Source organism: Rissa tridactyla, chromosome 5, assembly GCF_028500815.1.
Source record: "Rissa tridactyla isolate bRisTri1 chromosome 5, bRisTri1.patW.cur.20221130, whole genome shotgun sequence".
In the NCBI taxonomy this organism is placed as follows: Eukaryota; Metazoa; Chordata; class Aves; order Charadriiformes; family Laridae; genus Rissa; species Rissa tridactyla.
Genome location: NC_071470.1, coordinates 17,664,563 through 17,691,076, shown reverse-complemented (window position 1 = coordinate 17,691,076; position 26,514 = coordinate 17,664,563).

Below are 26,514 nucleotides of genomic sequence, written 5' to 3'. Positions count from 1 at the left end.
GGGATTGCAACAAAAAACTTGCATACAGGTTTACCATTGACTTATTGAATCACATTTCTTTGCTTTCTCTCTGGTTCAGTGACTCCAGTGGCACATTTTCATCTCTCTGAATGAGAGCTGAAATTCCCAAGCTGATTTCAAATGCCTCTTATTACAATGACATCATAAAATCAGAGTTTGTACCTTAAATTACCACTGCCTCAGGTTATGGTTTTAAGTTCTATTTGTCCTTTAAAGGAAAAGTGAGACACACGCCTCATGCAAATTAAGAAATTAAATTCAGGATTTGAATTTTAACTTGAACAGGCACTTAAATTAAAGCTGATGTCCTAGTGTAAGAAAGGAACATGACTTCAGACTTTCTGCGCTCTTCCACTGAACTTGAAAACACAGACACTTTACTCATCATTGTGGATTCTCTACCAAGTGACAGCTACCCACATATTGGGCTTGGCAGTGTCAAGTGTTATGGTGACGTGGTGCCTCTGCAAATGTTACTCTGTGCCACAATGTGCAAATTAAAGGGAAGTGCTCATTTCTATATTGCTATACACTTTGAATGGGTGAAGAAAAAAACAGAAAAAGGCAGAGGAGGAAAAAGATAACAAAGAACAAAAAGAAATATCAAGAGATCACCCTTATATAAGTTTTCATTTAATTATTCCTGTCTCAATTTTCTGAAATAAAAATCAAGAGGTAAAAGTACAGGGGAAAAAAAAAAGACTAGGAGTGGGCTAAGCTCTAGGTAGTATGATATAATGGAAAAGAGGCCCCTTTTTAAAAGTTTGATTGATTCCATGGAATTCTGTAAAAGGAATCTGAATATGCAGTTTAATGAAACATTGTGAACCAATCTGGAAACACACGTCCAAATGTTCTATTTCTACATGTCAAAGGAAATTTAAGTGAAATGTACTTGCAATTAACATTACCTAAATGAAGGTAAATGGTGGGTGAGCCATTTCAACCTATATTGGATTTTGATGAATATTTTAAAATATATTTTCTAAAAGAATTGAGCTTGCCTTGTCTTACAAAATGCACACACACACTTGTACACACATGCATAAACCCATATAAATTTTGTGATAATATCCACATATTTCTTTGATCAGCTATCCTAAAATTACAATTTTGTTCAAATTCTCTGGAAAGAAATAAAAAAAAAAAACCCATATCTCCCACCCTAAACATACATAGTGCATCTCATGTGCACACCTGATCATTTTCTGTCAGAGGCCATAGAAAGAGTCAGTAAATATTTTCTATTATTTTGAATTATGAGGCCAATCTAAAGACCACTTCTCCACTGCTTGGAACACGTCCAGGTCCAAGACTTGGACCACTCAAGGATTGTCAGTAGGTTGTATGCAGTAGCATCCATGCAACAACCTAAGATTTTGGTTATGCCTTTTTTCTGACTCACTCTAGCACTGGTCTTTTGAACCAAAGGTTTATTATTGCCAGGAGGTACCAAAGACACAGAACTGTATGTTCTGTGGAGCTTTTCATCTCTGTTTCCTAAACAGTAATTTCCTGGTTTTTCTCACAGTGCTTGTAAGTGAAATTCCTAAACCAGACAGTCCTTCCCAATTCTTTGTTCCCAAGTGCTATTTTCTATTTAGTTATGACTTTATCTCCTTTACAAACCTTACCCTTGTAAGGGATTTTTAATGACCACAACATACCAAACACCTCTCTTTTAAACTTTGTCGCATATATGGAACTAGGTGTCCGAAATCATACTCAGTCAATAACAAACTGTTAAGACACAGTGACAAAAATCAGTTCTGCCAGACTGTGTTTAGTGTTCCACACCCTTTACAGTAATGAAAAGTCCAAACTGTTGAATTACATTTCTTTACATTAAATAGATAAACCAAGTCGGCTGAAATTCTCTGAAAAATATTCCTCCCTAATGCATCCCAGGTCTCAAGCTGGAGCACAGTTTTACAGTTTGGTTGTGAACCTCTATAAAAGAGGTATTTAAAATGGAAATCCTGGCAGACTTAAGGCTAGCAGAGCTACTTGGACCTCCTATGTTATGGTTGTAAATTAAAATGATGTTACTACAGATGCATCAACTGGACACACACTAACACACAGGCATGTTTGGGGCAGTCAGAAACACAGAAATTATAAATTGATCATATTTATTGAGCTCTGAATTATGAGAAATAGAAATACTGCTGTTTCCTTGAAAGCCCTATTGCAATTTATATAGTCATTATTAGGCAATTAATGTCACTTAATATAAAGTGCTACTGCAGGGATACAGCACAATAATCCTTTTTCACGAATATTTCTTACTGTGTGTTTTAAAAGTAACTCATGTGAGAAATTCTGGCTGCTAAATTAAGTAAATCAATTAAGAGATTATAAAATATGACCTCCTAAAACTTTTGAAAAAGAATTATTCAATTAAAAGCCTTTACTACACCAAATAATTTTGAATTATTATTTCATTCTGATTTTTTTTTCTAATTGCTAGAGGACTAATCTATTGTAAACACTAAATATTAACTGGAATGGCATTTTACTTTCATTGAAAAGAAAGGTGAATTTTAAAGGATTCACAGACCCAATTTGTAACCCTCTGCAAATATGTTTCAGCTTTGCCACAGTTAAAGTTTTCTCCTCATTTACAAATCTCAGGCCTTGTACCTTTTTAAGTCCCAACACCAGTTGTACAACTCTGCAAGCCTAGGCCAGGCCTAAGGATACAGCTCTCTACGCATTTGTTATGCTGATCCAGTAAAACTGACTGGCTCTGGAGGTTTTGTTATTTGGTGAGTCTGTGCCCAGATGAAACAATCCTCTTAAAGTGATTTTTAACAGTAAGAACAGCACACTTAGAGCTATGGATTTAAAATTATAAAGCGGTCTCTATATCTCTATCTTACCTCAAGGCTTACTTGCTGCTGATACTGATGTAGAAACAGCAGGTGTCTCAGTCTGTTTCTCTTCAACAATCTCTCTTCACTTTTGATACTGTTCTTTTGAAAGGTTCTTTTACCCTCTGTGTTCAAGGACCTTTTCCTGTCCTTGCTTACTTTTCGTAAATCTCAAATACTTTCTGAAGGGTGATTTATGTAAACCATTTTTTTCTGTGAGCTTCCTATTAAACTTAAGCAATTTATTCAAACAGTGCAACATCCCAGTCAGCAGACTAACAGTATTCCTAAATTACAGAACAGTCGCATATCTACTAGAGATTACTTGATATACCTGGATTTTAAATATTGCAATTAAAATAAAAAAAAGTGTAACGTGTCAATGCTGCATTAGTCTTAAGAGTTTTGTACAGTCAATTCTACCGCTCAAACAATAAATGCTCAATTTTCAAATAAGAAAGTCCAGGGACACAGAACATCACTGAAACAGAGAAGCTCTGTGTTTCTGGATATTTAATCCTCTTTGTCCCATTGTTTGACACCTTATTTGGATACAATCTGACCTAAGCCAGTACCTTTGAAGCTGCAATAGGCTTTTCTCTTGATAAATTCTTGAACTAATCACATTAACTTTTTCCTTACCGTTGTTTCTGGAATTATATCCCATAAGGGAAAAAGCTTCAATAGAAGACATTGACTACAACCTCAACAAACTAGTCCTCACTAAATCGTACTTTAATGCTGAGAGCATTTTACTATCTATCTTCACTATTCACTGACAAGTTCAGGGCCACAGGTTTGAACTCATGTTGGGAAAGCAGGGAGCTGAAATTCAGCATAGGGAAAGGTTATATATTGTAGGCTATAGTATCAGAAATGTTGAAAGACAACTTAAATTTTTAAAGCAAAATGGACTTTACTGAATTTTTGTTAGAAAGAAATTAGGTACTTCCTGACCAAGGAGGTTTCCAAATTACAAAAAGGAGAAAGGGATGGTGGCAGTAGTTCATAGTGCTAACTAAAGCACATAGGTAGCTGTGAAATATAAATATTAAGATACAATTCATTCACAGTTTAGCTATTTAGTCTAGTAAAATGAATACTGGTGGCACTGGTATATCATCAGCATCAAAAGCAGCTATAGAAGTTTCACTCTTATACCAAAGTTCACTATTCCCTTAGGTACAGGCACAACAAATGGTACTGTAACTGTGAGAATTATTTCTGTCCTTTCAATTAGCTACGCTATTCCATGTCTGGAAAACAGCTGATCAACATCTTGTATTGGGGCACCAAAGCTTGTTACAGGGCTCCAGAAGTGATCTAACAAGTACAGTGGAGCGGGGAATAATCGCTTCCCTGGACCTCCTAGATGTGCTTCTCTTACTACAGCCCTGGTTGCTGTTGGTCTTTGCGGCCAGGGTTCATGCCCAACTTGCCATCTACCAGCACCTCCCCAGGTCCTTCTCAGCAGAGCTGCTCCTCAGAGAGTCAGGCCCCAGCCTGTATAATTGCAGGGGACCCTTCCTACAAACCTCCCATGTGCAAGGTTTGGTATTTATCTTTGCTGAATTTCAGGAGGTTCCTGCTGGCCCATTCGCCCAGTCTCCTACACCTTTCTGAAGGGCAGAGATTATCAAGTAGTCCTCCCACTTTGATGTCACCTGCAAACTTGATGAGGGTGCTCTCTGTAACCTGTTCCAGCTCAGCATCCTGCAATCTGAGTTGAGATGCCTTATTCCCTTTCCTGACCAAGCCCTAGAGACTTAGATGATATAACAAAGATAGATATTTACAGCAAAAAACCATTTGTTTATTTTTTGCTTACAGCAGCTTTTGGAAGATGCTGCCTTGTTTTTTTCTTTTCTTTAAAAACAACTAAAAAATCCCAAATAAAAAATAAAATCTGAGAGTGACATTTCAATTGAGTACAAAAGCTCAATTTCTTACGTCTCTTTTCCTAGTTTCTACTGGGAGCATCAATACTCCTACTGTCATTTTAAATACCAAAGAAGCCATCTGCTCTCCCAATACACACAGACAAAGTATCTGCTTTTAAAAAAATATAAATGAAACAACAGAGATAATAATTGCTCTGCACATTTATAATAGTAATGAGCATAATCCGTCAGGTTTTAGGACACTTCTCTTACACAAGGCAGAAAAAAACATTACTATGGAGGGACTGTCCTTGTGTTACGTTCCTGATAATGTAAAATGACATCCCAGTAGATGTTGTTCATTCATTAAATTCAAATTTTCCAAAGTTTAAAATTATCTTGAAAACTCATGGCACCCTGTTCCTATTTAACCAAAGCAGACTTTTTAAAATACCCTAATATGATGATATTCTAAAAAATATACTTGAGGGGACGATAATTTGAGGGCCCTTTTAATAAACACGGTATTTGGCAGTTTTTAGTCATGGTTGTGGATATGGCTCCAACTGGTCTATTGAGGGCACATTAAACTCACGCATTTCCATCCACAATCTAATATTATTTAACCTATGATGATTCCAAATAAGTTCCAATGGCAGTAGTTACTGTTTGCATGACATGGAAGCAACCACATGATCCTGCAGCTTTAATCCACATTTGACTAGCCGTCTTAACTCTCCTCAATTGGAATGACACTGCATTTGCCAACCATGACTTACATAAAACCAGCATCATCGCATGAAGAATAAGCAGTACCTTTCATTGACTCGAGTTTTATATCCTTAAAAGACATGGCAAAAAAAAATTATAATTAACTTAAATGAGAGTGTAAAAGGTCTCTCCGTCCTTGGTTATGTGAGTCCGAACATGATTCCAGTTTAACACATTCCTTGAGGCATAGACCTAGTATATCTAGCCCAGTTGCTTCATTCTTTCAGTGTACTATGCAAGTAACTAAGCAGGCACAGTATCTCCAGAAGCACAAGCAAACAGAGCGCATCTCTGCATCACCGTTACAAACCATTGCTATGGTCAGATAGTTTTGAACCATGAATCACATAAAATGAAGTGTGATAAGTTGCAGTCTGCCTAATAAACTGTGACTTGGCAGTCTTGGCTCGTGATTCTTACAGTTAGTATTCCTGAACTACTCCTACTAGACTTTAAAAACAAACATACAAAAAAAATGAACAAAACCACACACACACACACAAAAAAAAAAAAAAAGGACAACAAAAAACCCCCAACCAAGAGGACAAAACTTCTTGGAAAATTATCAAAAGTTTACAATATTTTCATTTCCACAGAGGGAACAATATCCATTACGCAAAATGGATTCAGTGGAATTTTATTTTCCAAAGAGGTTTTAGAATCCTTAGTCTCTAGTTTTGCTTGAATTCAGCTCTGCCCTTGATCTATTTTTAAGTGGTTGTGATTTTTCTGGAGCAGAGCTTGCTATGTCAATTTACTGGAACAAATGGTCCTTCTGTTTCCCTGTGAGATTTCTATACCTCAAAGCAATTTGTCCCCCGACTTATTTTGAACTCTCTCATATTTTTCTGTGTTGTCACTGATTTGCGTTTCAAGTTTCATGAAGAACTATTTACTTTTTCATGCAGAAACTTAGTTCTTTAGAATCCTTTTGTAGCTTTGCTCTCCTGCTGGGTATTTTTAAGTTTTTTTTACTTCTTCTCAAACAAGAAGAGTAGAAGAAGTTTTTGTTTCCAATTGATAAGCTTTGGTCTATCGTCACACAAGTTTTATATTCTTTTTACTTTCTAGCTGTGTACTAGTGGCATCCTGCTAAGTCAATATTTTACCTTATCACTTACATCTTCCTGAAATGCACTCATTTCACAATTTGAAACCATACTATCTCTTTTGCTTTACTCAAACTGCTCATTAGGTTCTCATTAGAACATATTTTCAAAAGTGTTTTGATTTTTTATACAACAAAAGTTGTGATGATAAGTACATTAATTGATGGTGCACAAAGACAAATGGCTATGCCCTTAACAAACTCACATATATTTCAGTTTTGTAGTCTGAATTTTGCAGGGATTGTGATTTTCAGTAATGGATGACCATAAAAAATTTGCTATGCTGATCTAAGTATCTCAAAGAGGCATTTCAAATAAATTGAAAAATCAGAAAAGATTTCAGTTCCTTCCACTGGATCAGCTGTATATTTTTCCTGAAATTTTGTTTTCCTTAGTAAAAATACAAGTTTCATGCAACTTGTGAGCTATTCGTGAGTACACCTTTTTTTCCCACAACTCACCTGCTTTCTTTAGCTAAAATCGGGAAGATTTTTTAATTCTGGCTTATGACATTGGAATGCCAATTTTGATTAATGAACAGGCAATGAATCAACCTTCGAAACTCAGACAGAAGGCAAGGAATTGAGTGAAGCAGACAAGCAGCTGTGAGAATGGGAACAGAAAAGGAGGGGACCCTGGGCTGTCTCACTCACCAACCAGCAGAAAACCAAGGTTAGATCCTCATCCCAGGTGCAGCTTTCTCAGCTTGAAAACAGCGTCCACCGTTCCACCCATTTCCAGCCACTTTTGTGTCCTGTAAACCTAGTTTAGACAGAAAGAGATTGAAGATGGCCACTGTTCTGATCCCATCCTTATGATAGTTTAAAATTTGTAGAAGGAAGGAGTCCTGAAAGCCAAAGTCCAGAGTCACAAAGAAGCCAATATTATTTCAAGCTTGGAGGAAACAATGAATGACTTTCTAAAAATTACACCTTGCAAGTGTCATATACCACGTCAGTAAAGTCAGTGACAATACCATTACAGTCTAGAGGAATTTTTAATGGGATAAAGTTGCAGAAGATGATGAATGAACTGTTGGCCTAAAAGCAAATGCTTAATTTTCAGCAATGTTGGTGCGCAAACTGGAGTAATGCTACATGTAGCATTATGCTACATCACTACTGAAGAACATAAAATAATACAAAGGCCAGGGTCTGTAATATAAACAAGTAAAATGCAGATCTGGCTACTGTTTATCCAAAGACAGAGCATATCTGGATTCATTTAAGCTAATGTTAGACACTCCACTGAGGCACTGCAGTTAGATACGCAGCTGCCCAAAGCATTCTCTGTAGTTGCTGAGGAGATGTAAATGTTTTTAGAGGGCATTTACAAACTCCTGAGATCTGACTTTCCTTTCAGAATACCCATCTCTTTGCAATGGAAATAGAAACAGCCTTAGGCAAGTTAGCTCCTGATTTTATCATCATAATTATCTGCCTAGAATAGGGGGATCTAAAATCAGTCAAAAACTATATTTGTTAAATGTTTGTTGATGTAACTTGCGAAAAAACTTTTGGTTTTCTGCATTGTGTTATGCAGTCTTCTAATACTGAGTGGTGTTTTGAGGAAAAAGGAATCAAAATAATTGAGGAAGGAAACAAAAATGTTTTCTAAGGGATGGAGTAATTCTTACCAGTATGGTAAGAACAGTTTCTACTATGCTGAAAGTGTAAATTAAATAAACTTATATCAAGTTCAGGAAACAACAGGACGCATACATTAGTTAGTCCAAAACAGGAAAGAAAAGATAGATTTTCTATTTATATGAAAAGCCCCCAAATTAGCCAACTATCTCAATAAAGAGCTTTTTCTTAGTCTTAAAAGGAGAACATTTTAAAGAAGTGATTGAAAGCCAAAAATTAAAGAAAAATAAATCTATATTTGATAATTCAGTAATTATAATTGTTAGAAAAACAGAGCCTATTTTGTGCACATTTATAACATCAGACTGCTTATTGGGCTGTGTTCATTAACCCAAATAAAAAATGGAAGAATATATCTTTCTTTTGATGCCGTGAAGAAAAGCTTCTCAAAAGGTAAATAACTCAGTCCTCAAATTTCATTGGCCATTAGACTAACCTTATGGAATTGGAGAGCTGGTAAATTCTACTGCCTATAATGGTTCCCCTCAAAACAGTTTGAGAACTACTGGCAACGACAGTGCTAAGATCTAGAGAGAAGTGATTTTGCTCCATGGAGAAACAGTAGGACAGAATACGTGCAGTGAGGCATTAACAGAATTGCTCAGAATAACTGCAGTTGGAAAGCACCTCTGGAGGTCGCCTGGTCCGAGATGTAAGTCATCTGACCTTTTTAGCTGAGGCTGCCAGTGCAGTAGTAGAAGAATTCCCAAGCACTATTTCTGACTTAATAGAAATGTTGCTATCAGACCAAGTCTCGTTTAAATCGATGAGAGGGTGATACAGACTTACAGAAATATTTTTTTTTAAAAGTGATACTTAATTTATGGAATGAAAATAAAAAGAACTGAACAGAGATTTTAAATCCTCAACCAAAGGGAACATTATCACTTTGGAAGCTGCAACATAGTTTCTTGCACATGTCAGAAATGCAGATCAAATCAAGCATATAAAACACCCACAGAGAGAGAACGTTGGACCTTAGACAATAGACCTTACAGACAGAGAATTGTTCATCTTGGCCAGGAAAAAAGCAGTTGATTAAGCCTCGACTAGAATTATGACTTCCTATAAGAGGATTTACAGATAATCAGAGCCGTTGAATCCATTTTCACCTGGTATGGCATAACAATTATCGTAACATTTGCCAAAGGAATACAATTTCTTGAACATTAATTGTAAGAATTGTGATTTAAACACAACATAGTGACAGGAGACCAGTAACCTCCCTAACCAGTTCATGGAGAAAAAAAGCCAAAAAGAAGAGCAGATGTGAAAAGGAGCAGAGCATAACTCTGAGGTGTATTTGACATTATGACATCATGTAAGAGCTCTGATGCAGAGTGAGTTACCACCTTCTGAAAACCTGTTCATTGCAAATCGAATAATACTAGCCCTTTAGAAATGATGGACAGAGATATTGAGCCCTGCTTCACTGATTTGGGTATGTGGAAATTACCACCGACTCCTGGAATGATGCAATTGTTTTCAATGGAAAGCCACAGATTCAAGTATATTAGAATCATAGAATGGTTTGTGTTGGAATGGACCTTTAAAGATCATCTAGACCACTCCCCTAAAGATGATCTAGCCCAATCCCCCCTGACATGGGGTAGAGACATCTTTCAGTAGATCAGGTTGCTCAAAGATCTATCTGCCCTAAACTTGACCATTTACAGGGCTGTGGCATCCGCGATTTCTCTGCAGCAGTGTCTGCCTGCTGAGGTTAAAGCACGACAGTCGTCAATAAAGACATTGAACAATACCAGTCCCTATACAGACCCCTGGGGGACACCACTTGTAACTGGTTTCTATTAGGACATTGAGATGATGACTGTTTGGATGTGGCGATCCAACCAATTCCTTATGCATCAAATAGTTCATCCACCAAACCCACATCTCTCCAATTTAGCAGCAAGAGTGTTGCGGAGCACTGTATCAAAGGCCTTACAGAAGTCCAGGTAGATGACATACATAGCTCTTCCCTTGTCCACTGGTGCAGTCATTCCATCATTGAAGGCCACCAGAATAGTCAGGTGTGCTTTGCCCTTGATGAAGCCATGTAGGTTGTCTCTAATAACTTCCCTCTCTTCCGTGTTTCAACATGTCTTCCAGGAGGAGTTGTTCTCTAATCTTACCAGGCACTGAGGTGAGGCTGACCGATTGGTAGTTCCCAGGGTCCTCCTTTTAACCCTTTTAAAAAAATGCATGCAATGTTTCCCTTTTTCAAGTCATTGATGACTTCACCTGACTGCCATGACTTTTCAAATATGATGGAATTTATGTTACGTTTATATTATATTATTTGGAGTTTCAAATATTATGCAGTTTATAAAAGATCACTTTGCACTCACATATGACAGTATATGTGTAAATACTTGAAAAAGACCATACAAGTTACTTATGTTGAAAAACAAAATAGAAATCTCAGTAAAAAGTGAAGGAACTCCACAGGCAGATTTATGTTTCATCTCTGTCTTTGTAATTTTAGTTTGGAATTTTACCTGGATGCTGTACTCTGTGACAGCACAGTAATTTCCTATTTGTAGAAAACAAAAGCCTTGTACTAGGTACAACAAAAAGTTGCTACAGTGAAGTATAATTCTGGAATGGGTGATCTTTTCCAGTAGCTTCAGAAGTGCTCTAAAAGTTTATTTATTTCATATGATTAGGAGTCTTGAGTGACAAGGCTTCTGTTTTTCTACTTGCTTAATGCTTGGCTGAACTTAAAAGTTCAGGATGTTCGGTGCAACATTCAAAACTAGCTTTGATGCAGTTTTGGATCAGAAGCTTTGATGCTTGACTGTCAGCAGAAGATCCTTTCAAAGTTAGTCATTATAGTAAAACTTCACTAGAAAAACCTATATAAAAAAATATTTTTAAACCCTTATATATATATAAAAACTTTTATATATATGTGTGTGTGTATACATTCCAGTGAATGAATGGTGTTTCTTGATACCAAGAAACTATAAATACACAAATAAATATGAATATGAACATATATATATATACACACATTCATATATATACCTTCTTATAATATTATTATTTTGTTATTAAAATTTCATTAAAGTAGTGTAGTTTCTTTTTCAATTCATAAGTCTCTCTGTCTCTCATTCTTCTATCCCCTCTAAGGCAGAGAGGTTAAAGGGAGCATCTGATGTTTATTCAGTAGCTAGTCCAGCCCAAACCACGACAGTCATATGGATAATCTTTCACATGCTGACTGCCAAATGTTCATCAGCATTAATAAATGTAATACATTTTCTTACATGTACAACATAGATCTGAAAATTATCCATAAAATAAAAATCTTTGGTCTTAACCTTAGTCTCCATTGAGAGGAAAAGGCACATGCAACGTTCATTGGGCATAGAAGTTTTTAAAATAACACAATATTGACAAAATAAACAGATAAATGAGACTCTAATCTTTGATTATTTCATTTCTGAAAATACCATTCCAAATAATGCAATGTCTATGTCCTTGAGATTATTCTGGAATTATAGAATCATAGAATGGTTTGGGTTAGAAGGGACCTTAAAGATCATCTAGTTCCAACCCCCCTGCCATGGGCAGGGACACCTCCCACTAGACCAGGCTGCTCAAAGCCCCATCCTGCCTGGCCTTGAACATGTCCATGGAAGGGGCACCCACAGCTTCTCTGGGCAACCTGTTCCAGTGTCTCACCACCCTCACAGTAAAGAATTTCTTCCTAATATCTAATCTAAATCCACCCTCTTTCAGTTTAAAACCGTTACCCCATGTCCTATCAGTACAATCCCTGATAAAGAGTCCTTCCACATCTTTTCTGTAGGCCCCCTTTAGGTACTGAAAGGCCCCTATAAGGTCTGCCCAGAGCCTTCTCTTCTCCAGGCTGAACAACCCCAGCTCTCTCAGCCTGTCCTCATAGCAGAGGTGCTCCAGCCCTCTGATCATCTTCGTGGCCCTCCGCTGGACCCGTTCCAACAGGTCCATGTCCTTCTTGTGCTGAGGACTCCAGAGCTGGATGAATTCTTCTCTCCAGTATAGTGATGCTTGAATGACAGGACTGGGTACCATTCCTGCCAAAATAAAAAGCCTATTTGTAGAATATACAGAGTTGGAAATTGTAGAAAATATAGACCAAGAAATTGAACATGGATTTCCTGAATGAACTGTTACAGTTAATGGCTAGCATTGTCTCTAAGTAGCTTTTCATTTCCTAGCCAACATCCTCTTAGCAATCCTATGCCCATTAAATTCAATTATAGTTTATTGAGCTCCAGTTATTTTATGTCTGGACATTTTTAACGTGGATCTGGGGTGGGCCGGATGAAAGTACACATACAGCAGATGGTTTGGGGCAGAATCCGTTAAAAAAAATATGTATGCTTCAGACAGCTCTAATTAGTGTAACAGCATACAGTGTAGAATAAAGTATAGTATGGCAAGGGGAAATTATTCCTGGCAAAACCCATGGTATCAACCCTTATTTAATTCTGGTCAACGTCTTATAAAAAGAATCATTCAGATTAAAGGAATAGCAGAAAACAGAGGCAATGAAGAAATTATATTTTGGAATTAATATGGTATTTCATCTGCAATTACCAAGTATGAAAAAAATGCATTTAATGAATCTGTTAGTCCCTTTACTAAAACCACAAACAAACATTTAGTACAGATAGTGTATTGCAAATGCAACAAAAGAAAACAAGTCGCAACCATTGCAGTTATTACAAAATTAGAGAATTTAAAAGGTGATTCACAGTTGCTATTTAAAGAGAGTCACTAATGTTTGTAAATGCATGCCTCCACTACGCCTTGTACAATCAGAGTAACTCTGTATCCAGCCATCATATGCCTCTTTTTCCCAAGTGCTCCTAAAAAACTTAATCAATAGATTCAATTTGATTTATGACATAGTATCCATTCATTTTAAAATATCTCTTTGTTTTCTGGGCTTAGTAAATTAATCATGTCACTCCCTTTTGTGAGGGAGGATTGTTGAACTGTTCTTTATGGCCAGCTCCCTCTCTCTTAGTGTAAACCTGCGCCTGGTAATGTCCTTGAATGTTTCTTCCTTTATTACCGTTCTCCACAAATATTTTGTTTGGTGTCCACCAAAGGAGTAAGTCTGCACCTACATGTTCTTTCTTGCTTATCAGAAAGTATTGAAAAGTCTCACTGCTGATGTTTTCCTGAAACGATGATTATGTCTCCCTCCCTGTTTACAAAGACTGTCTCCATAATACTTGTGTCCTCCCTGTGATCCCTCCTGGGATCTTGGTCATTCCGGTTAAAGACAACTTCTTTGTCTGGTCACTTGCAAGGCATCTAACCATTCACAATGCTTGCCAACACTTAATTACATTTTATAACTTGTTTTTTTCATCAGAAGTTTCAAAGGCAGTTTTAAAACATGAAGAACCACTGCAATGCAATTGTGCTTGTGTCCCACTGATAAGACCAAGTGCTTGCGCCAAAGCCTAAGTTTTTGAAGTATTTCTTCAACTTCTAAAATGAGATACTTTTTTTGCTAGTTTCTGGTTAATATTTATTTGCTCTTCATCTGAGATAAAATGGAAGAATTTCTAATCCAGCAAACTAAGGTTAAACTTCTGTGTAAGTAATTCATCTCGTGCTATTGCTGAAATGTACCTTGGTTTTATGTTGTGCTAGAACGGCAATGGGAATTGTTTTTCTGACAATTTCTAAGAAAGAAATGGCAGACGATTCTTCACTTTAGCCAGAAAACCATAAAAACATATTAAAAAATCTTCAAGTATGTCTGTGTCTTTTAGGTAGTTATATAGCTGGATTTGCTTTTTACCTTTCAATGAATATTTTAGAGAAAGAACAAATTGTATTTGGGTTTGAAGAAAAAGATGTCTGGGAAACACACTGCCACAACCCGTCTTTGAGGGATATCACTTTATATCTCCAAACACATCTAACACTTTTGTGTATGTGAGGCTTGTATGTAATTTCCGATACTGATTCTATGTCATTATCTGACCTGCTAGATGACAGGAAGTAAATCATATGTATGCTGGATTAAAGCCTTGAGTTTTTGAAGGACCAAGCCTTTTATGTTGGTTCTAGGACATACATAATAAAGCCTGTTATTATTCTGAGAAGTCTTTAGCTATTAGAACGTCCAAGTTATTTACAGAGTGTCTAATGCAAACCTCATAACAATTTGTCTTTTTGTAATGTATTTATTGATATTTACAGAAGATTATTTTTAGACAATATTAATATGTTTATAAAATTCTTAAGGACAGCTAAAATAATTTTACTATGGATATTATTCAAGTGTTAATTTCAATAGTTTTCCTGTAAAATTGGTTTAACCTTTTTGCCTGAACACTGTCTCCCTAAAATAATGTACCAATTTATAAATGAGCAATAACAGGATTTTAATTTTCACGTACTGTACCAGAGTTTAATTTTACTTTGGGGAAATCTTACTATAGAAAGATTTATTCAAAGCATATATGAGTTTCAGTAAATGACAACCAAGACTACTTAAAAAAAAATTCTATGTGCATCAAAAGGCAACAACTTTTCCTGCTATTTGTAGAGAAAATTTTCTGTACTAAAATGTAAATTTTTTATGAATGAACATTGTGGGAGTCTGCCAAATATGAAACAACTTTAGGTCCCCTAGCTTTTAATAGAAGCAGCAAACTGACCTTTCTAACTCAAATAATAGATGTCGGGAGATACCAGAATTGGGATCATAGGATTGGAAGGAATTGACATGACTACTTGTTCTAGTCCTTGGTAATAATGAAGAAGTTTAGGTATAGGACAATTCCCAGGAACTTTTAACAAGCTTAAGGCATAGTATAAGTCCAAAAATCACAATTAATAATGCTACTCAAAGAGATCAGGTAAGATCACGACATTTGTTCTTTTAAATCCCTGCCAAGACTGCCTTTTCTGTAACATTCAGAGGAAGGTCAAAATGCAGTGGTTCAGGGAAAAGCAAACATACAAAAATTCTAGAAGCATCAAGGAAGAAAAACATATTTGTGACCCACAAGCAACAGTGGAAGCCCTATCACATGCTTGGCCAGTATTTATTTCTAATCCCTGACAGTAGTTTAATTTAGCATTACAAAGAAACAAGATATCCAGAAGCTTCAATAATAGCAAAACCAAAGGAAAGCTCTATTAGCTTAAGAGAAAGAGCAACGGGGTTTTGTAATGAATCTAGAACCAGTATCACTTCACAGGAAAACACAGATGAGATTTTTCAAGGCAATTGGAACTGTAGATGTGGCCAAACACAACTTATGTCTCCAGAGAGAGCAGTTTCCTAACTAGGCTGGGTGGGAGAAGTTCTGTGTTGTTCCTGAGAACATTATTGTCTCCTTTGCCGGCTATACTTTTCTTATTCAAAATCATAAGTGTCTATAAAGCAGTTGCAAAGTGAGCATTCCTCCAATTAGAGAAATTAATTAGAATACAGAAAAAAAGCATTCCCTGAGAAAATTACTAGTCTTTTTTTTTTTTTTTTTTTTTTTTACCAAGTGCGGATGGTCCTGGTCTGGGACAGTTGGCATCTCTGAAATAACAAAGCAAACAAGTAGTAATAGAAAAATGGAGCTGGGAACATAAAAAGGAACAGAAATAAATTGCCTTGAATGCATTGAAGCAAAATGAAAAGAATTTCTTGAGACCCTCTTCCGTGTCTATTCTGGAAACGCTTAACTGTATCCTTAACCTGAATTACATATCTAAGTTTCATTGCATACAACTGGAATTCTTCTGGAGTTAAGGATATGCTCAAATATTTTGCTGAATTGAGACCTAAAGAAGCAGAAAACTTTATTTTCTGTGTAACTCCATACAACTAAAGGGAGATGACACCTGCTGGGTGGAATTAATAACAGTAAATCTAATCCCATTTTTCCTTTTATGTCCTTCGATGTCCTTGTGTCCACAGTTTATGGTTCTGGGCACAGATGTCCTCTCAGGAAGACTATTATATGTTTTAGCAAACTCATCTTACAGTATTACAATCCTGTCCATTCCACTTTCTGTCCCCAATCACTCCTTCCAGACAGTCATTCTTTCATGCTGCCAATAGTTCTAATCTGCTCAAGTCTACTACTGTCCCAGTAAATCAATATTGTAGCCAATTTCTCAAGACTGTGTGGCAATGAGAAGTAGCGCTTTGTTCTCATTCAATAACTATTCTTCCTCCAGTCATCCTTCCTACCTACCACTGAGTGGAGAGACTCTGCAGCCAGTGTGTGTTAAGACTTAGCAAGACTGTGCCAAAAAAAGCATCACGCAGGAGACACAGGCTAGTTCTTTAATTCAACAGCCATACCAGAAAGAATATAATGAAAGCAACATCCTGGAATCAATAAAGAAGAACTGAAGTAACAAGAGATGTATGATGAGAAGAGTTGTTAGATGAGCCAAGCAGCAGCCTGGAATTAGTAGAAAAAAGAAACTGTTAGAGAGCATTAAAAGGACTTTTCCAGCCACCTGAGATTGAAGGACACAACAAATGGAGAAAGCAGTCATGGTTAAGAGAGAAGGAGTTAAAGAGGAAAAGCAAATGAAGACAGGAATCCAGGAAGGAAACTGCATTTTCAAAAGGTGTTAGGTTTGGGGTTTTTTTTCCTTTCAAGGATCATTGAAATATTTTATATTTGTACAAGTGAATTTCAGATTATTTTTCTGTGACCTTTACTTTGATCCTGCCGAGAAATCATAAAAAATTATATAACCTAAAAGCCATCAGGCTGTCTATGTGAACCCTCTGTAGCAAGAAGCAGAGGAAAAGGTAACCTTCTTTGAATAGCTAGTGGCATACAAGCCGTGCTAAAGTTTTTGAATTTGTTCCTCAACCAGAACCTCGGGGAGCCTCTTCTCGTGGATGAGAAAGTTCCCTATTCTTTAGGGAAATTTAACTACCCTCTCAGCAAAGATTAACATTTCCCAACTCCAGCCAGTTGCTACTGTGTGGGATGTTTTACCTTCTGTAACGTGTGCAGCTGTTGGTCTGAAATATCTTTTCAAAGCAAGGAAAGTGATAAGTTGGCACCGCGGAGCTGGTTTTCTTGTAGATGACAGATGAAAAGAGATACAGATGAAGATGTAGAAGATGGATGAAAACATTCTTAATCTAAACCTATAAAGTTAAATTTCAATTTCTTCCTTTTGCCACTGTCACATGTAACAAATTTGGAAATAAATTTTGATATAAATTCATAGAATCATTTAGCTCGGAAAAGACCTTTAAGATCATCAAGTCTAACCATTAACCTAGCACTGCCAAGTCTACCACTAAGCCATGTCCCTAAGCACCACATCTACACATCTTTTAAATACCTCCAGGGTAAATACAAGACTGTGTTATCCGCATGCATCATTTCTATCTGCTGTTCGTTCATAGTGCAACTAAATGCTAGCAGACTACATATTCCTTCAGAGTTGCTGCAATATACTGACCTTTAAAAAAAAAAAAATCATATGGTTTGAAAGGTTTTAAAAGATAGTTTAACCATGAAAGTTATATTCCTCAACTTAAACTATTTTAGGACCTGATATTTTAAACTTTAAAAAACTGTTAAGTAGAACTTGAGCCAGAGAAAAATAGCATTAATCAGATTTGCTGTGGCTGGTAATTAATAGTGGCTATGCTGCATAATACCCAGTAAGTAAATTCTATGCCCTACACACCGCTTCGGGATTTAATTTATCATGTTCCAAAGTAAAAAAAAAAAAAAAAAAGACACAGAGACACATACAAACCTAGAATCACTTACACAGCATTTGTCTGAAGTATCATAGACAATAACTTCTGGCTTTATGTTTTTATTTAAACACATTAGTTGCATGTAATTTTCATTTTTAACTCTTGTATGAATGCTGCAGAACAAGCATAAATATTTAACAAAAACCTCAGATTTTTCTGTGGCACTATTAGGAAAACTGTAGCGATAGACCATACCAATGCCTACAAGCAATTCAGGGGTACTACCTGCTGGATTCTACTAGTGTTTTTGAGGACAGCCATTGCAAAGAATAATCATGGAAGAGCCCAGCTACTGGAATAGTTAGCTGCTTCTTAGTTTCAGACAGTGTACGTTGACACTGTCATTTGAGCATTAGAAAGAAGAAAAAATTACCAAGAAAGTGTCAATTATTGTTTTTCAGTACCACAGAGCTACTGACTGTGCTGAACCTACTCCAAAACATAGAATATTAAAGACCTATAATTACTAATAATAGTGTCATGTCTTCCATGATTACAGTTCATTCAAGATTCTGAAATTTTTGTGGTTCAGTTGTTATATATTGAAGGTAGAATTATATGGGTCTTTAATTACTGCATTCCTTGTGGAAAGCCCAGATAATGGTATTCAAAACAGTTCAAAAAATTCTTCTGCATGTTCTTTCAAAATGTGATAGCATTGTAAAGGGTTTTTTAGCTTATGAAATGTTTTTTAGCATTTTGTTCTGCCACAGTCTAATAAGAGTACTATAAACAGCACCACTGTTCCATTTGCTAGATTATCTTGATCCACTTGAATGTAAACAATTGCATTCAGTTAAAACTCACATTCTTTTAAGAATTCAGAATATATTAACATGGAATAAGGCACTTCAGATATTAAATGACAAATTTGATCAAATGATGACAAATTGCCATCAAGATGGCAAATTACTCTTAGTGCCTTCCCGTTTGGAATCTCATCTACTGCTTCTTAGTTCACAGTCTTCTGAGAAGAAGCCAGCATATTTACATCGTAAATCCATTGCAGTCTTGGACCTGCCAATATTGTGAGTACTCAAAGATTAATTAAGGTATGGTAGTGATTAGAAGCCTACATTGGAGATAAACACCCTTTGCTAGAGATACAATTATAAAAGAAAGAGTTCTCACTCCCCTACAGATTTCTAATCTTCTTGTATTATGAGAGACCGCAGATCAACATGTCGTAAAATAAAGTGGCTTTGTATGGGAAAACTGCAGTAATGTATATCTTACTGAAAATACGGAAAATCCACTGTGGTAGGTTTGTTTGTCCATCTCCCCCCACCCTGCCGTTTTTTTCTTTTTTTTTTTTTTTTTTTTTTTTTTTTTAAGGGATGTGGCATATTTCTCTGTTTCTATTAAAGAAGGACAGATAAGTGAAATGTTAACAGTTGGTGTTCCATAGAAGAACAAATGGCTTTTAAAGCTCGCATTAATGAGGGATCTTTAAGACCCCAAATAGACAGAAACGGTAGATCTCAGCTTTGGAAAGTAATCCCACTTTTCCTAGCCATTAATGTCATAGTTACCTTACAGATCCCCGGATCAGACCCAGCTCCCGCTGAAACCTGTCAGTGGGGTACCCTCCCCCTTAACTAACCTTTTCTTTGCCTGAGAAACAATGTTAAAAATACTGCCTTGTAACCAAAAGGAACTTAATCTAACTTGTATTTCCTGAAGCAAGTCCAAGAAACAGCTTGACTGTGATAACACACTTTGTCACTTTCTTCTTATTATGGAGCGTGTGTGTGACATTTAGATCCCCTTTGCTTTAGTAATATATTCTCAAGACTGTTAATTAGTTAAGCTAAATTAATTATCCAAATACATAATATTTGCTACATCCAGCAATTTTATGCCTATCAGAGTCTTCTAAAACAAGCTAACAGTAAAAAAAAATAATTCTGAAGTACTTAATGGTGTTCAATATCATTTAAGGGGAGCCCATGACCTCTAAAAACTAGATTCAGAGGGCCAGCTCCTGCTCTTGGGTAACATTTTCAGCAGGCCTAATAGTAACAAAGAAGACTTGACTATTTGTATTCAATGCTATGAAAGCCAACACCTTTCTGGATTCAGCATCTCATTATTATTGGATAAGCATTAAGGAACAATAATGAAACAATTTAATTTAGCTGTGTTTACCTGAACTAACAATAGAATTGTCAAAAGGGAGAAACTCCCCGAAATGGAGAGATCCTGAAAAAATAAAATCGTGGGAGACAAACTAGTGGCTAATATTTTCTCTCATAGTCAGGAAAATAATAGCAATTATGACCCTGACAAAAGATTTCGGATCAGGATCATGGTCCATTTCTCACTGACTGATATCTAACGAAGCTGCAGCTTAACAGCACATACTACTCAACTTTTTTCTTGAAGCTGCGTGGAACTCTGCTTCTGTGCGTATACACGTAGAACCATTTCATTATTGATACAACAAAACCCTGTCATCCTGAAATTAAACAATCCCCCAACTAAATCCTGAGGAAAGTAACATAGCAAAGGCTCTCAAAGCATGCCTACCAGTCCATGATATCTTGAAAAGAAATTTCTAAAAAGTGGTAGAAACTGTTATTTTCTCTGAAAGCAGCCTGGCAGTATGGTCTTTGTAGCATCGTGTATGTTGTGATAGACCCAGATACAATTGCTTTCACAAGGAAGATCAAATCTGAAAACCCAGCCTCAGCAACAAAGCAATAGGCTGTTTCTGGAAAGGAAGACAAAAATAATCTCAATCCCTTCTATTACACATAAAAGAATGCAGAACTCATTGGCAGAGAAGAGACTGAGAAGAAGCGTAACTGAATGTCTAGAGCGGTTTCTTGGAAGACAAAGTAAACCAAACTACGAAGGACTTCTTTTGAAACGCACAAACAGATTCTAGAACCCCAGTCCTGTTTCCTGCCAGATGAGTTACCCAAGCATCAGCAATAAACTCAAAACAATTGTTTCCTGCCTGGGTTTTGCAATTTTGTTTGCTTGGTGAGAAAAGGTGATGGAGTCAATCCTGACTCTAGAAAATGTCTGAACTTTGGACAAGACAGACCCAGCTGTATTCTCACTTTTTTTCTATCGGCCACCATTAGACAACCTACTTTTTTCTTCCACCTTATGAAGACCGTTTTTGATCCCAATCTTAATCAGTTACTGTAAGGGACAGACTGTAAATTCCCTGACGAGGGGCAGAAGGCCCTCCAAGTCTTCAATGGAAGGCCTCAAACACTCGCAAGGAAAGAAATAATGCAGGCCTGGCCTTCAAAGAACTGATAAGGCTCACACTACTGGTGCCTGAAAGTGTGGGGGAACTGTCTTGTGAAGACAGGATCGTTCTGCCACTCGTGTGGTGAGCTTGCTAGTTCTCAGTTCTCAAGGCCATTGTGTCCGATGAGTGACCTTTGCTTCATTATCCGCAAAATGCATATGAAAGCGCACACTCCTGCATATGCTAATGAAGATTATAGAGATCATGCTAAACATGTATGACTGTGGCACTCGTCTCTCCCCCCAAATCACACTACACGTCACCTGGGAGGGGGAGAAACCAGAGAGGAGGCTGTCCTCAGCAAGGGGGTTGGACCATGCTAATTCAGCAAACATAAAAGGGGAAAATAAGTGCCCCTAGCGGGGAACAAAGGAAAAACAAAAGAAGCGGATAGTGCCTGGGAAGATTCTTCCCAAGAAAGAGGACCATACCTGGGAAGATTTTTCCAAGAGAGAAGATGATTATGCCTGGGAAGATTCCCTGAAAAAGATGGTGGAACCAGGACCGGTGATCTCTTTATTTCGGTCTTTTTTCTCCGTCTTTTCCTTTCTCTATCCCTCAGTTTCTCTTTTCTCTTAGAATTGTTAAGTAATGATTAGAGTTGTTAAATAACTACCTTGAGTACGACCTTAAGTACTGCTTGCCATAAGTTGTCCTATACCTGTTGTTAAGTAACACAACACATACCTCACCATTTGCCATAATTTGTTATATACCTAACCAATTATTGTGGACTTGTTAAGACCTATACTAACCATTTTGGGAAGCTAATAAATGTTTCTATATGGACCTTGAGATTTATCTTGCCTTAGTCCGCACCATTGAGAATTTACGAATCTGAAGTCACTTACCCCCCCCTTTACTGAGAGCGGGACGTGACAGTTACCTCTCTATTCATGCATTCTGTAGGAGGCTCAAAGTGCTTAATTTTGGAGATTTTGTCTGAAATAGCATTATTACAATTAGACCACTTTATGAATCCAGTCACAAATATTCCACCAACTTTGCTTATTTCTAAGCAAATTTCAAAATAGTGAGATAAAAGTAATCCAGATATACACTGACATATCACAGGCTACATAGAAAGTTGGTGTAAAAAGACTTTACTATGAGTTCATTGCTTGTATTTAGGCCTGTGTACACACCTGCAGCCTATAAGTCAAAAAATATATAACCCATTTATTCTACCCTTCCCGACCAGATTGAACAGTATTTTACTCTGCTCAGTAGCCCAGGTAGCCCTGCAGCATTCAGACTAACACAATTCAGACTAACACTAGTTATAAAGAGGAGCAAAGCCTCTGCTGTACTTCATCTGCAGACAGCAACCAAACAACTCCACAAATACAATTGTAAAAATACCTGACAAAAACAATTTCATTTTTGTATTAGTGCCTTTAATATGTCACAGCCGACAGAACAGGAACACGAACAAATGGTGGTCAAATTCCTACTCTGCCTAAGGAAGGAGAAAGTAATAATGAAAGTTCACTTAGTAATCTCATAGTCAGCAGCTTTATAAGGTGATCATGACAACAGAGGCATGAGAAAAGTCGTGACATCCCTTCTTCCCTTTCCTCAAATCTACTCTCCTCATGCACCCTGTAGAGATAAAGGGTGCTTCTCAGAATTCTTCTTTAGTGTCAAAGAGACTGCTGATACCACAAGACAAGCCTCTGCACAGCAAGAGAAATATTCTTAGTTCGCTTTTATGAATCCAACATAACAGTGATTTTAGAAATAAACAATGCTTAGCAAGTCTGTGCTCTGCCTAGGTCAAGTTCATTCCTGGTGTTATACCATGACCTGTTACCCTCCTGTGTGTAATATATTAACCTTCCTTCAATGTATTACATAACGGAACCTGCCTGTCTGCTAACCATGTTTCTCTACGTTTCTCTAAATATATTTCCTAAACTTCTCCTTCCTCTATTTTCCTTCACTTTTTGTAAGGCTTTTTGCCCTTTTATAAGCCAGCTTCCAACCTATACCGTTTTAAGCAACTTTTAAACCTAAAATACATGCAATGATCCAAAAATTCTTGCCTGATATTTTGACGTTGGGGACCTGGCCACTGTTGACTGTAAGTGATTTAGTTTCTCTTTAGATGTATCATCCAGCTATTGCAAATCTTTGCAGGCATGAAATCTTAATATGCCTGAAAGTGTCTGTCAAACTATCCCCCCACCCTTCATCCAGTTGTTCTAATGCCCAGTAAATGTCTTCTCTTATCACAGAAAAGAAATTCAATGCCATTGCATGACCTTGCCACAGGCAGAATATCCTTCACTGCTTTCATGTTAAAAACAACCTTGTAGATGTACACATACACATGGAAGCCTTCTTCCTTGCTAGTTGGGCACCTGCTTATAGTTGTTATCCAGTGCGAGCTGAATCACCCCCAAAATCACTGCTAGCAAAAGTGCATTGTAAAGACGTGCTACAAACCAAGCACCTTATTTTGGTCATGTCACAGATTGCTTGGAAGGGGAAATGAAATAATTTTAAGGGCATATATTTCCTATAAGCAAGCCAGCAAATTCTATAAGAAAACCAGCAGAAAGCCAAACCCGCAAATGTCATCTTCTTTTACGTGCTATAAAGCAGATAAAGCTTGTCAGTTTATAATCCAAATTCTTTCAACTTGGTGAATCCATACTTCATCTTGAATAATCACGCGGGACATAAACAGCTTAACCCTGCTCCTGGACAAACACTTTTTTATCCTTTAATTATGTGTATCCCAGTAAGCAGTCTTTCTCATGTTGCTTTCACCAATAATGGCAACACTAGTTCCTACCTAGTAGTTTCTAATAACGCTGGAATAGCCAGGAGTCTCAGTCACTGATTCCTCAAGTCTCAAAAAAATCCCTGTTAGATTACATAATTTCATATGATTATGTAGCGAAATCCTCACTCTGGGACGGCTTTCACCAGCGAGGTTACACCACCGAGCCAATACCAGCACTATGTAATAGAGACACTCTCAATATAACCTACTACTGTAACTACAGCCCACCACCTGTGCAGGCACCCCGCTTGTGGCCTGCTTTCTTTCCAGATGCTGGAGATCTCTGCAACTGAAGAATGCACTTAACTGCTGAACATAAGCTTCCAGCACTGCATATAGCTGAGCACCTTGATCAGTTGCTCTCCCCAGCACTGTCAAGTCGTTGTCCAAGACCAGTAAGCCAAATGTAAATAAAGTTATTTGTGATTCAAGTGGATCGTCACTTTGTAATTACTTGGGAAAAAAACCCCAACAATTTGCTTAATACATTAGAACTGCCACATCCTTCTCTAGTTGGGGTTTTAATGTAATGTTCTATTAAATAAACTATATGATTTTGTACCTTTGGTGTTGCTGCCAGGAAGAGTTTTATGATTGCCTCCAAATGAGTCAGGCTCCCTTTAAACTTTTCTCCCATACGCATATCACTCACTCCTCTATATATTACTCACATATTCTATTAATTTTTTTGCAGCCTATGCATAGTATATTACCAGATATGACTCAAGTGCATCAGCTACTCTCTGGATTTTTACAGTAACATGATCTTACATCCTGTCTCTTTCTCTCTATACCACTACATGCTCTCACTTTTTAGTGAAGTTACCGATTTCATTTAGATGAAGGAAGAAATTTTTTTGGCATCCCATTTAGATGGTGAAGTCACAGTTCAGAAGAAGTGCAAAATGTAGCAAATGTTGCAGTAACCCTCATGGCTAAATCCACATGTAAATGAGGCATTTGTGGAAATTGAACTCACATTCAAGGAAGTGCTATTTTTTCTAACTTCCATGCTTAGCAACCGGCAACAGATATAAGAGGTTACTGCTTTTAAGCCAGACCATTAAAGAGAGCCTAAGAGCCTCTTGTAGCATTTCTGCATTTGACCTCAGTCTCCTGTTTCATAAGATCGCTGCCAAAATTCAAGCAATATGAGCAGAAACATTTGTTCACAGCAGGAAAATGAATTTAGGTTTCTCCAGTTAAACAAAACATGATGAAAGAGCAAGGACTGAAAAGTCGGTGCTGTGGGACCCATTCACCATCCATCAATGATATTTCTTTACAAACATTTACATTTGCGGGGGGGGAAGACAAATATAAAAATGCCTGGAATAAACAAATTATTGGCAAGGAACTAAACATTACTGCCTCTGGGAATTTAAATGAGAGGTGATAAGGACATCAGCAGTTCCTATTCTGAGTTTCCCTAATATGGTTATGTTTACTTTTTTCAGTATTCCTAAAGCCTTTCAAGCACATAACACAGTGAGTGCCAATGAGTTGGAACCTACTGTTTCACCATGTTGTACTTTTTTTCTTGTCTCCTACCACAGGGCCAGTGTTTTCTGGCTTTGACAAAATATACACTGTCCACTTACTTTCTATAACAAAGGTAACATTTCCATTGCTTTGGTATTATGCCAAAAAGCCACTGGTGAAAAAGAAAGTAGTGTAGGTACAGGTGCCGCATTAGAGAAAAAAAAAATTAACTCAAGCAGTGTGCAGGTGTATTCTGAATGTTAACGAATGGATCTTTTTTTTGGTGTCAAGACTTCCATACAACCACTGCTGTTATGTAAATTTGCAACTACATAATAGAGAGCCATTAAAAATCAAAGCCATTCCTGGCTTTGATTATTAAAGTCCTCATGTGGGTCTGCATGGAAGAAAAAGGTTGTTTTGCCTCCACAGACGTATTTTCAAAGTCTAAAGGAAGGTTCCAGTTAAAAAAAGTTAAACAACAATGATCACACATTCCAGATGTGTTCTACACAGTTCTCAACAGCCAAGCTATAAATGGAGACAGAGCAGAACATGAGACACATCTGATGTAGGGATGATGCTATTTGCTTCTACTTTTGGGTTTAGACAAGACTAATCTGGGTTTGCTAACTCTCCCTTATGCCATGATCGGGTTCATATTATTTTCCTAGGTCATTGCTGTCTTCCATCTGTATAGTAAGAAATGATGTGTTACCACTTCCTACAAGGATGCTTTGGTATGAGAAGAAACATGTTCCTTATAAAGCATGACTGAGGTGGGTTTGCAGCAAAAAAATACTAGGCACAATATGCACTGTTACAAAGGAGCAGCCTCAGGAGGTACTGAGAGTTTGGCTTCCCATAAACTATCATCAGAGGTTAAACACAGTATTTATCATAAGAACGT